Here is a 13,305-nt window from a genome sequence, read left to right as displayed (position 1 = left end):
GAGCTACCCAAGTTGGAGTGTCGGTCCGGCACACAGTTTTAATCTGCCAGGAGGTTTCATTCACCACTGTGTATCATTTGATGCAGATCTGAAGGTAAGTGTGGAGAGTCTTTAAGATTATGATTCAAAGTTGATAATGAATTCCAAAATAATTTTGTCTGTTATGAAGCCAGTTCCTACGCGCGGTGTGTTGTTCATAATTTTTTTTGCCTACTTTTCCTTTGTACATTAGGCGAGCACCAGAATGAAAACTGTTTTCATCCATGGGTATGTTTTCTCGTTGCGCCGTTTGTGGTTCTTGACGGTGTTTGTAAGATGTTTTAATTTTCCAGTTTTTAGAAGAGAGTTGTAGCTGATAGGAGAAATGTAACTTGATTTTTTACACTTCATATTATCTGAGTTTCCATCACGCTCCAACTGTGTAATGCAGCAGACTGCCCAGAGTCCGGCTGTCTGCTTGGTGTGGTGAATATCCCACTGTTCCCTGATATTATGTATGCAGTGGCTCTTACTGTTAATGCCACTGATTTAAACCACAGTTGTGATGTTGTTTTCCGACCGCCCTCAAACTGGGAACAGATGCAGACCAAAGACCGCCCAGTCTGGAGACAGCAGCCGTCCACGGGTGGTGTTTCAGTTACCTCCTACCCTGCATACCTGCAGAGACTTACGCTATCCGCCAGTTGGGGACGCGCCCGCTAGTGAAACGGGAAACTCCCCTTTCTTGGGTCAATACCGAATTAATTAATAATTTCAGAAACAATGAGGGAAGTACACGGCAACAACTGAACAGATACAATCTTTATCTAAATCGCCCGCGCCTTGGAACCTAGTTGTGAGGTGTAATAAAGATTCTATCTCTAAACGTTTCTCAGACGCCGGAGTTTCTTATACAACCGAGGCGGCCGATGGAAGTGGGTCACAGGTGTATTTGCAGTGTCAGTGATCACGAAAATTAGTGATTTTTTTTTTATGCGTGGCTCTGCACACAATGCCTGGTATACGGCTCCACTGTGCAGATGCGTCCCTTCAGACCGTCGCCACCAGCCCCGCTGGCGCCAATGAAGGTATAGCGACATTGTTCTGCTAGAGACCTGTCACGACAAGAGTCTGCCCTGAATGGCTGCGGGGGGCCCCCTGGCAAGATTTATTGAGCGATGGTCTCGCTGCCAATTGCTTCCAACTCCCAACATGCTGTTCCTCTGAGCTAAGCACCATAAAAATACCTCACACTTTTAGCGCCCTACCAGGCTCCTTCAACGTCGGCTCTGGCCATTAACTTTCTAGGGTCTTGCTCAAGGTGCATCAGGTTGTAATAAAATATTTGATAATTTTCTGTATATGAAAAATAGGCGAGAGTGTGACTTGTCGTCTCTCACTGCCCTGTAGCCTCCCGTTGATTCTGCATGGGTAGTGTCTCACTTCAATATTGTTTAGTGTGAAAATAGTAGGAGAATCTCATCCTGATGACTCAAATATGTGTGAAAAAAGGTAACTTCGCCAATTAGGATTGCTGTGGCTAAAACACATATTAACTTGACCTCATCACTCATATAAAGCTAAGCCAGCAAGAGTAGATGTAAACATTGCTGTGAGTAGTACGAATTATGTTAGACCCATTGCTACATCACAGACTTCCCTTAAACATTTGATATGCAGTTAAAAGGCCTTGCAGCAATGAAATGTACTCATTCAGACCATACCCTGAGGTCAGAGATGTCTAAAGTCCCTAATCATTTACAATGTCCTCGAGTATGAATTGTTCCCTGCTCATTGATTTGCCCCTGCTCTATCACTCATTTGGTCTCAATCATCAAACACATACATTCTCAAATTCTCAATGAACAAGGAAATCACACGTGTAATCTGTTTGTCTTATTACCTAAGTTGTGTAAATTTGTGTATTATTTTCTATGGCATGAAAACAAATACAGGCACATAATCAGAGCATTAATATATGTGCAGACAAATATATATCTCACAATCAAGACAGTTCAATTCATACATACAAAACCACAAAAAGATATTGTTGTTGTTGTTGTTGTTGTCTTCAGTCCTGAGACTGGTTTGATGCAGCTCTTCATGCTACTCTATCCTGTGCAAGCTTCTTCATCTCCCAGTACCTACTGCAACCTACATCCTTCTGAATCTGCTAAGTGTACTCATCTCTCGGTCTCCCTCTACGATTTTTACCCTCCACGCTGCCGTCCAATGCTAACTTTGTGATCCCTTGACGCCTCAAAACATGTCCTATCAACCGATCCCTTCTTATAGTCAAGTTGTGCCACAAACATCTCCCCAATCCTATTCAATACCTCCTCATTAGTTACGTGATCTATCCACCTTATCTTCAGTATTCTCCTGTAGCACCACATTTTGAAAGCTTCTATTCTCTTCTTGTCCAAACTAGTTATCGTCCATGCTTCACTTCCATACATGGCTACACTCCATACAAATACTTTCAAAAATGACTTCCTGATACATAAATCTATATTCGAAGTTAACAAATTTCTGTTGTTCAGAAACGCTTTCCTTGCCATTGCCAATCTACATTTTATATCCTCTCTACTTCGACCATCATCAGTTATTTTACTTCCTAAATGGCAAAACTCCTTTACTACTGTGTCTCATTTCCTAATCTAATTCCTCAGCATCACCCGATTTAATTTGACTACATTCCATTATCCTCGTTTTGCTTTTGTTGATGTTCATCTTATATCCTCCTTTCAAGACACAAAAAGATGTTACATAATGATATTACATGAAGGTACCTTTCGCTCCCTCCAAAAAGGGTCCCTGGGGAGGTGAATTTTACAACTGAAAATGTCAGACAAATTGAAAACATGCCACTTATGTACTCACACAAAGTGTGCAATTTGCGCCAGAGTGGAATGGTCTCTCGCTCAGCACATGACGTGCCAGAAGTGGTGGCAGACATCTCTGGTGTTTCCTGTCCTCTCACAGCATCTGGTGTCTGGGCAGCAACCTGCATCTTGGGCAGCTTACGGACCACATTAGCGTCACCCCGGTCAGGCAGCAGTTAGCCAACAGCGACTGGTGTGACAGCATTGCACGTGACAAGCAACCTGCCCTCTGGCGTAGAAATCCGTTCAGCATTAGCGGCACGGGGGAAAGTCCTGCTCTTCCCGTTCACCTCCGCATCGGAATGCTCCTGCCGACGCGGGCCATCAGATTAGCTCGATTGTTGTCAGTGGGACGCGTCGCTCTGAGCACCCTGCTCAGTCAGCAGGGCACAGCACGCTCTTCGACTGCGGTGCCACGTCGACTCGCTTCTCTCTCGGTTAGTGGCCTGGCGGGTGGTTGGCCGCTGTGGAGGTGGCGTCCCGCTGTCTGCACTGGCTTGTGACACACGCTGACTACGCTGCTAGACGACCGGGCTGCGTGACGTAGGGGCGTCGACTGGCAGGTCCGTTCAGTTGCAGAGGGCGGTCCGGTCCCCTGCACCCAGGCTACCGCAGGTGACTCATTAAAGCTGTCCACTCTTTTCGCTCTCGCTGGCTGGCGTGGGAGATGATGTCCAGTCTGCTGTGTTGGTTCCGGAGTCTGCACTATCCTCAAGTGTGGTCAAGTGCCATATTCTCTCACAAATGTCATTGCGTTGATATAATCAATTTGCAGAAAAGAAAATAATTATGAACACATTTTTTTCAATTAACATATATATTTATTTATTTTATTACTAAGGACACAAATCCAAAAGTAAATTTAATTAATGCAGGGCCGTGTTAACGTTGTATCGACGTAAATAATGATATGTGAGGTTTCTTTGTTTGTGTGTGCACGTGTTTTGTTAGTTTTTGGTTAGTTCCATTCCTGTTTTGCACTCTAATTTTACGCTGGCGCTACCTCTATACCTCCACCAAACGTGCAGACTTCTCCCAATATTGAATACTAACTTATTCTACTACCGAAGCGAATTTTCATGCCTTTTATTTCTTGTATACTCCTCTTTTATTTTTCGATGTCCTGCGGTATTGTCTACTGACGCTGAAGTGGTCACGAATTGCGTCAACTCACTCAGGTGCTGTGCCTGAAACCTTTGAAGCGGCATCTTATGATTGTGTGCACGTAACTTTACGTAGTACAAGGTTGCCTCCTGTCTCCGCTGTCAGGATTGCTGGTGTTGAATTGAAACAAAAGCGTACGGAATTATACACTCCTGAAAATGGAAAAAAGAACACATTGACACCGGTGTGTCAGACCTACCATTCTTGCTCCGGACACTGCGAGAGGGCTGTACGAGCGATGATCACACGCACGGCACAGCGGACACACCAGGAACCGCGGTGTTGGCCGTCGAATGGCGCTAGCTGCGCAGCATTTGTGCACCGCCGCCGTCAGTGTCAGCCAGTTTGCCGTGGCATACGGAGCGCCATCGCAGTCTTTAACACTGGTAGCATGCCGCGACAGCGTGGACGTGAACCGTATGTGCAGTTGACGGACTTTGAGCGAGGGCGTATAGTGGCCATGCGGGAGGCCGGGTGGACGTACCGCCGAATTGCTCAACACGTGGGGCGTGAGGTCTCCACAGTACATCGATGTTGTCGCCAGTGGTCGGCGGAAGGTGCACGTGCCCGTAGACCTGGGACCGGAGCGCAGCGACGCACGGATGCACGCCAAGACCGTAGGATCCTACGCAGTGCCGTAGGGGACCGCACCGCCACTTCCCAGTAAATTAGGGACACTGCTGCTCCTGGGGTATCGGCGAGGACCATTCGCAACCGTCTCCATGAAGCTGGGCTACGGTCCCGCACACCGTTAGGCCATCTGTCGCTCACGCCCCAACATCGTGCAGCCCGCCTCCAGTGGTGTCGCGACAGGCGTGAATGGAGGGACGAATGGAGACGTGTCGTCTTCAGCGATGAGAGTCGCTTCTGCCTTGGTGCCAATGATGGTCGTATGCGTGTTTGGCGCCGTGCAGGTGAGCGCCACAATCAGGACTGCATACGACCGAGGCACACAGGCCCAACACCCGGCATCATGGTGTGGGGAGCGATCTCCTACACTGGCCGTACACCTCTGGTGATCGTCGAGGGGACACTGAATAGTGCATGGTACATCCAAACCGTCATCGAACCCATCGTTCTACCATTCCTAGACCGGCAAGGGAACTTGCTGTTCCAACAGGACAATGCACGTCAATAAAGTTTCCCCTTCCTGGGACAATGAATTCACGGTGTTCGTATTTCAATTTCGAGGAGTGTATATACAGATCTTTTTTCTAATATAAGTCTCATCCATGGTCCATTTTGTTTCTGCTTCCTATGTCTAGGTCCAGGGTTCGCCACTCTACCATGACTTGCACTTGTCCGTGCTAATTCCCCATACACAATACTTCGCTGACGGCGCTCACATGGCGCTGGCAAATTCCACCACAAGACAAGCTACATCGCACGACAGGCGATGGCTCATATCCCACCGACTCATAGCGTCTCCATGCGCCCAAAGCGTGGACTGCCAACACCATACGAAACACATCCGAATATCGAGACACGCGTGCTCATAGCACACTGAGTCTTAGCATCGACACGCTTTGGGCGTGGACTGCTAACACCATAAGAAACACATTCGAAAATCGAGAGGCACATGCTCTATGGCACGATTTACCGCATAGACACCACTAAAAACATGAAGTGACGTACATCCGTCCTTTGGACAGTGTATAAGAAGACACGGCAAGCAAACAGAATCAATTTCATCGACCTTTGTGATAATTGTGAAGGCTGTGGCAGAGTACGGCGCTCAATTGCAGAAAGAGGACAACAATAATTTTGAGCTACAAAGAATTAATAGCAGTACTCAGTTCTTTGGAGCACTCAGCACTGCAACGTGCCTGGTTTGGCATGCCACAAAAAGAGTCAATTAGTGATGGCGTATAAATGGCAAGGGTATTTGAATTCAATCTATCACCGGCCGGTGAATGATGGCGTGAAAATGTCACAAATAAGCAACTCATTTGACCATGTTCAACAAGGATTCATGCTGAAAACTAATGGAAATGACAAACAAAATAACACTGAAATACAACAAATGGAAAATTACGCTAAGCAACACAATATCAACATTACTTTACGTTAAATTGGTCATGCATGGAGACTATTTACATACTGCACCTTCTATGATCTATAAATCTACTATGTACACTTATTCTACGAATGGCTTGACAAGACAGACATAGTAGATGCCAAGAGATCTCCTTGATTTCAAGGTCTCTAGCTCCAGAGAGTTCTACTGAGCGATTCTCTGGACACGGAAAGGTTCATAACAGATGGGATGGAATTTGTGACACAGCTGTTTCTCTTTGTTAGATAGACGGAAACTTCTAACGAGCACTTTTTGGCCAATTCGGTACTCTCTTTCGCGTGTTTTTCTATCCCAAATCTCTTTTCGTTTCTGTACTGCTCCACGCAATCTCCTGAGCGCAAGGTCAACAACTCGTTGATGTTGTACTCGAGTTCGCGAGAGAAAATTTTCAACTTCACGGATGAGATCTGTCGTTTGCCTGTTCTTGAGAACTGTTATTTGTGCTTTTTTGGTGACACCGTACGGCAACTCGTTCATCACGTCCTGGAAGTCGCGAAGGAAAATATACCAAGTGTCCTGTCGTTTCGCGCAGTAGATACGGCAGAGGTTTCTAAGACTTTTCATCACTAGCTCTGCTGGCGACGATTGTGGGCGTCGTATGGAAGCGAATATGGGTTTGATTCTGTGTTTCCACAACATCTCTTTCCACTTCTCTGACCGGCACTGAGGTCCATTGTAGGAGATGATCCTGTCGACATGGCCGAATGGCGTGAGGAAATCCTTGCAGAATGTTCTACATACTGACTGCGCAGTTGCTTTCCTGAGCGCGGTTAAAGTGACATATTTGGATGTCAGCTCTACTGCCACAAGGATGTAGCAGCACCCTCTATTTGTTCGCACGAGTGGGCCCTTTAAATCCGATGCTTGAACTTTGATGAGATGATGGGATATAGAGGCGCTTGTGTTGCCACAGCGACGTGCTTTGACTTCTGACACTTTTTGCAGACAGCCAAAACCCTCTTGATTCTTCTGTCCATATTTTTGGAATAGCACAGTGTACCACTTCCTGGGTCCAAAATGTGCTTAACTCTTATGCGTGTGTCAGATAATCTTGTTCACCAATTCATCTGGAATGAAAACGTGCCAGGGCGCTCCTTCTCCCTCACTTCGAAAGAACAGATTGCCTTTTCGTACTAAGTAAAACTATCTCAGTTTTGATTCCCTCTTGTCTTTCACTCTTTGTTTTAGAGCTAATAGACCGGGTGCTTTTCCTGCTCCTCGCTCATGTCCCTGAGGCGCGAGGTTACATAATTCTCAAATGCATCCTTCTTCATATAGAACGAGCTATAGTCTTTGTCTTCCAGTGGGTCAGCCTCACTTGTTTCGAGGCCCACAGGTGAACGTGACAGCGCATCTGCAATGATGTTCTCTTTCCTTGGTATGTGTGTGATCAAAAATTCGTACTCCTCAAGCAAAAGTGCCCTTCTCGTTATAGTCTGTTTCGGAGTTTCGCTGTGAGCAGCAATTCCAAGGCTTTGTGGTCGGTGTGAGCTCTTGTTTTTCTTCCATACAAGAAAAAACGAAATTTCTCGAATCCGAAAACAACCGCCATATCTTCTAATTCAGTAACCGAATAATTTCTTTCACACTTTCAGAGGACTCGGCTTCCAAAAGCAATGGTTTTGTGCACCACGTTTCCCCCTTGCTGATATACACTCCTGGAAATTGAAATAAGAACATCGTGAATTCATTGTCCCAAGAAGGGGAAACTTTATTGACACATTCCTGGGGTCAGATACATCACATGATCACACTGGCAGAACCACAGGCACATAGACACAGGCAACAGAGCATGCACAATGTCGGCACTAGTACAGTGTATATCCACCTTTCGCAGCAATGCAGGCTGCTATTCTCCCATGGAGACGATCGTAGAGATGCTGGATGCAGTCCTGTGGAACGGCTTGCCATGCCATTTCCACCTGGCGCCTCAGTTGGACCAGCGTTCGTGCTGGACGTGCAGACCGCGTGAGACGACGCTTCATCCAGTCCCAAACATGCTCAATGGGGGACAGATCCGGAGATCTTGCTGGCCAGGGTGCGGTGCACAAATGCTGCGCAGCTAGCGCCATTCGACGGCCAACACCGCGGTTCCTGGTGTGTCCGCTGTGCCGTGCGTGTGATCATTGCTTGTACAGCCCTCTCGCAGTGTCCGGAGCAAGTATGGTGGGTCTGACACACCGGTGTCAATATGTTCTTTTTTCCATTTCCAGGAGTGTAGTTGGAAAATCACTACGTCAATCCCAGAGTAGGAGCTGTGTGATGCCATGCAAAAGTCCTCCTCCAGGTTGGGATGTCAAAGAATTGGCGCATTAATCAGCGCGGTCTGGAGGTCTTGGAATTCATCTTCCGCCACGTCGTCCCGTTCCCACAGTATACTTTTTCCTGTGAGCTGGCATAGCCGTGGCGTCGCTAATTTCTTCACGTGGACGAAGTGTTTATAGAAATTTGCGATGCAAAGAAGCAACGTAGTTCTTTCTTGGTTGTTGGCGTGTCAAATTTCGTAGTTGCATTTATTTTGACCGGGGCTGGTGTGATTCCTTCCGTGGTAATGATATGTCCAAGGAATTTTCCTCGTGAGGTTCCTGTGCGTGACTTCTTGATGTTGGCAGTTACGCGGTACTCTTTGAAGGTCTTTAGGAATTCTCTAAGGATCGCATTGTGTCCTCTCCACGTTGGTTCCGCTATCGAGAGGTCGTCCACGCAGGTGGTGATCCTTTGCTTAATGGAATCAGTTAAGATGCTATCGAGTCCTCTGGTGAAGGCACATGAATACAAGATTAGCCTGAATGGTAGACATTTAAATCGATAGCACTCCCCAAATTCAAGGAACGCCGTGTATTTCCTGCAGTCTGGATGGAGCATAATTTGCCACAAACTGGGCCGCAAGACAAGAGATGAAAAAACCGTAACACCATGGAAATTTTGCAGGAGTTTCTCGAGCTTTTCCGGACGATCTGTCTCTGGCTCAATGATTGTATTGATCTGGCGCGAATCCAACACCAAACGTATCGAGCCGTCAGCCTTCTCTCCTACTGTGAGTGGTTCAAAGATGTCTTCGTCAAGCACCCTCTTGATCTCGAGAGAAACCTCCTGTCTGTAGGCGTGTGGCATTTGGTAGGGAGGCACGAAGGATTTAGTGTGTTCGTTGACCCGAAACGCATACATGAAATTTCGGATTGCTCCGGTTTTGGTAGAGAGACATCCGTGTTTTCTATTAATATTCCCTTGAGCTCTTCTTTTTCCTGCGTCGGGATTCTAGGCGCTTTAGTCTGGAACCGCGTGACCGCTACGGTCGCAGGTTCGAATCCTACCTCAGGCATAGATGGGTGTGATGTCCTTAGGTTAGTTAGGTATAAGCAGTTCTAAGCTCTAGGGGATTGATGACCTCAGATGTTAAGTCCCATAGTACTTAGAGCCATTTGAACCATTTGGATTCCAACGCATATCAAAATTTGCTTAAGATGAAGGCCAAAAGTTAACGGATACAAACGCAGAATTATTCCAAATATAAACTTGACTTGAACATCAACATTATGTAGTGCGGCTGCGGTTGGAGGAAACAGTGCAAAAGACACACGCCAGCGAGAGTTGCCGGGCGTGTGCACTCCGAATGACGTAAACAGCAGGCTAAGCAATACGGCGAGGTGTAAATAAGTGGCTCCCGATCGTGGGTAAGACGTATCAGCAATGTAGTACAATGAATCATTAACGACAGTTTCCTGCAGCACAAATAATTTTAGCTAGACAGAATTCCAAAACGCAGTCGTGCATCAAATAAATACTCTTAGAGTAGAATAAATTAGTCTGAGCTCTTATCAAAACCATGACACCTTGACTGTCTTAACAAGTTAGCGAGAGGATTCAGCCGCGCAGAGTGGCTGGGCGGTTACAGGGGCCATGTCACGAATTGGCGGCCTCTCCCGCCGGAGGTTCGAATCCTCCCTCGGACATGGGTGTGTGTGTGTTAGCGTAAGTTAATTTAAGTAGTGTGTAAGTCTAGGCACCGATGATCTCAGCAGTTTGGTCCCATACTAATTCATACTCATCTGAACATTTTTGAACAAAGGATTTAAGAAACCAGATACAAATATTTAAAAAAATAATAATTTCAGTAATAAGATTATAATATCAGAAACATTTTCCTTTCTACCAAACCACTGAAGCAATTGCAAGGACACTCGTACGACATTGAAAACCACCAGTACACACATTCTTCCATAACAAAAAAATGGCTCTGAGCACTATGGGACTTAACATCTGTGGTCATCAGTCCCCTATAACTTAGAACTTCTTAAACCTAACTAACCTGAGGACATAACACATATCCATGTCCGACGCAGGGTTCGCAGCAGCAGCGCGGTTCCGGACTGAAGCCCCTAGAACTGCTCGACCACAGCGGCCGGCTAAATATTACAGCCGCATTATATAATTTCTTAGACGACATACGCCTTTAGCATTAGCTTCAAAGAAACTAGAATATAAAACCAAATTATAAACAGGTCAAGAAAACACCAAAAAAACACACTTTCTGACACGAACAATTAATCACCCGTGGTATCGTGCAATACTAAACATTTGACAGAACCCTCCAGTTGAAAATTACATAACCAATCATTTGCTTTAAAAATCAGAAGAATTAATGGAAGGCAGACAAGAACAGTTAACACAAATACTAGTGCACACCCCCAACATTCAAAATAAGCTTTCTTCCTGAACACTGGCTACAGGTTCACAAGCACCACGGATACAAAATGTTAACATCCAGAACAAATTATAATGAGATATCAAGCAAAGAAAGCGGTTTAGAATGTCTACCAGATCTTGCAGTCACATTGCCCTTCCAATACCATGGAGACAGACCAAAATGACAGTGAACACTGCCCTGACAGCTCGGCGCCCTTCTGATACATCACAGCACATGCCACGTCGGTACTTGCCCGTGTGTGTTCTGTCGCCTCATTGTAGACTTCCCCACTATCACGGCCGGCCGGTGTGGAAACGCCTGAAAACCTGCTCCAGGGTGCACGCCAACATGCGGTATATGCGTCCTTAGAGAGACAGGAGGGGCCGAAGGGTCGACCTCCATCGGGCCGGGGCACCCGACGGGCGAAGACGACATATGGTCCGGAGCGGGCAAGAGTTCCATGTCGGAGGACAACTGGTCACGGGAAGCGATCGGCGGCGCGTGACCCAGGGAGGCGTCCGGCGGTTGCAGCGACGCGTCCTGCGGGCGTTGCCGGCAGGGGAACAGGCGGAGGCGGCGGGGGCGACGGTGGCGGCGGCGCGTCGCCATGGGGCAAAATGGAAGGCAGTGTCGGCAACACCTGAGGCTGAGGCGAGCCAGTAGATGCGTCCCCGGGGCGCTGACCGGACGGCACCGTCGCTGAAAGCAGACGGGGAGCAGCAGATCCCGTGCGACGACAGAGGCGCAGCTGATTGTGATGCCGACGCACCTCACCAGAGACCCCCAAAACCAGATACATTGAGCGTCCGAAGCAGCGAAGAATGCGCCCTTCGAGCCAACGCCGTGAACCTCGGTAGTGGCGATAGTAGACAACGTCGCCTGGAGAAAGAGCAGGTGTCTGCCGCTGCACAGGAACCTGATGCGGCGGATGTAGCAAAGACATCAAGGTTCGATGACAACGACCGTGGAGCAACTCAGCCGGCGAGCGACCATCTCGGGGCTGAGAGCGATACGAGGACAAAAAGAGCAATAACGCGTCCTCCCGAGAATGCGACTCTTTCAGCTTCGACATCTGTGACTTAAAAGTCCTGACCAATCTTTCAGCGGCACCGTTTGACTCTGGCGAAAACGGCGCGGACGTCAGATGTTGAATACCATTGGCCCTGCAGAATGACTGAAATTCTGCTGACATGAATTGTGGGCCATTGTCGGAAACAATAGTCTGTAGAAGACCTTCAATGCAAAAGATAGCGGGTAACGCCTGGATGGTGGCAGATGACGTCGTGGAAGACATCCGGACAACAAAAGGAAAATTACTGAATGAATCTACCACAACCAACCGTGGAACATTCCAGAATGGACCAGGAAAATCGATGTGTAAGCGTTGCCAAGGGGAAGTGGCTTTTGGCCATGCAAAGAATTTCCGCAGTGGTGCTGATTGTTGTTCGGCACACACCATGCAAGAAGAGCACATATTCGTAATCGCGGCATCGATTCCGAACCAAGTACAGTGCTGACGAGCAAGTTGTTTCGTTCTCACTATACCCCGATGTCCTTGGTCGAGAAGCTGTAAGACAGAGGACTGTAACGAAAGTGGTACCACGATCCTGGACTGATCGTTATCAGAACGCAACAGCAAAACACCAAGTCGTACAAAAAGTCTCTCCTTGTGAGCAAAAAATCGGCGAACCAACGGGTCCCCGATCTGTGACTTTGACAAGGGCCATTGCGCAGCAACAAAACGCAGAACGGGAGCCAGGACAGGGTCGGCAGCTGTGGCTGCCGACGAAAAACAATCGTAAACGATTCGACCACGTCATCGGTTTCCGCATCTATGAACATGCAAACAAGTTCGGAGGAATCGAATGCCCTATCCTCAGCAACAGACAAGCTGGACAACGCATCGGCTTTTCCGTGCTTAGCAGTGGACTGATACAAGATATCGTAGCGGTACTGCGAGAGGAAAATAGACCAGCGAATGAATTTCTGCGCTGTACGTGGAGGTACAGGCTTTCTCGGATGAAAAAGCGATGTCAAAGGTTTGTGGTCTGTGATTATGGTAAAGTGACGACCATACAAGAAATCATCAAACTTTGTAACACCAAATACGAGAGCCAATGCTTCTTTCTGGATCTGTGAATAATTTCTTTGAGCAGACGAGAGTAATTTGGACGCAAAGGCAATAGGGCGATTGTGCGATCCATCTTTGTGCGCAAGCACAGCACCGATCCCGAAATCCGATGCATCCACCATCAACAAGAGGGGATTCTGGGGATCGAATGGCGTAAGGTAAGTATTGGAAAGCAACGCCGATTTCAACCGGCGAAAGGCGCGTTCGCATTCCGTCGTCCAGACGAACGGAACACCCTTACGGCGTAAGCGATGAAGCGGAGCTGAAATGGAAGAGGCATGCGGCACATAGCGATGATATTAATTTATTTTTCCCAGCACACTCTGAGGCTGCTTCAAATCCTGCGGCGAAGGCAAGTCTTGTATGGCACGGAGGTGCGTTG

Source organism: Schistocerca gregaria, chromosome 7 (assembly GCF_023897955.1).
Source record: "Schistocerca gregaria isolate iqSchGreg1 chromosome 7, iqSchGreg1.2, whole genome shotgun sequence".
Taxonomy (NCBI): domain Eukaryota; kingdom Metazoa; phylum Arthropoda; class Insecta; order Orthoptera; family Acrididae; genus Schistocerca; species Schistocerca gregaria.
This window is presented reverse-complemented; position numbering follows the sequence as displayed.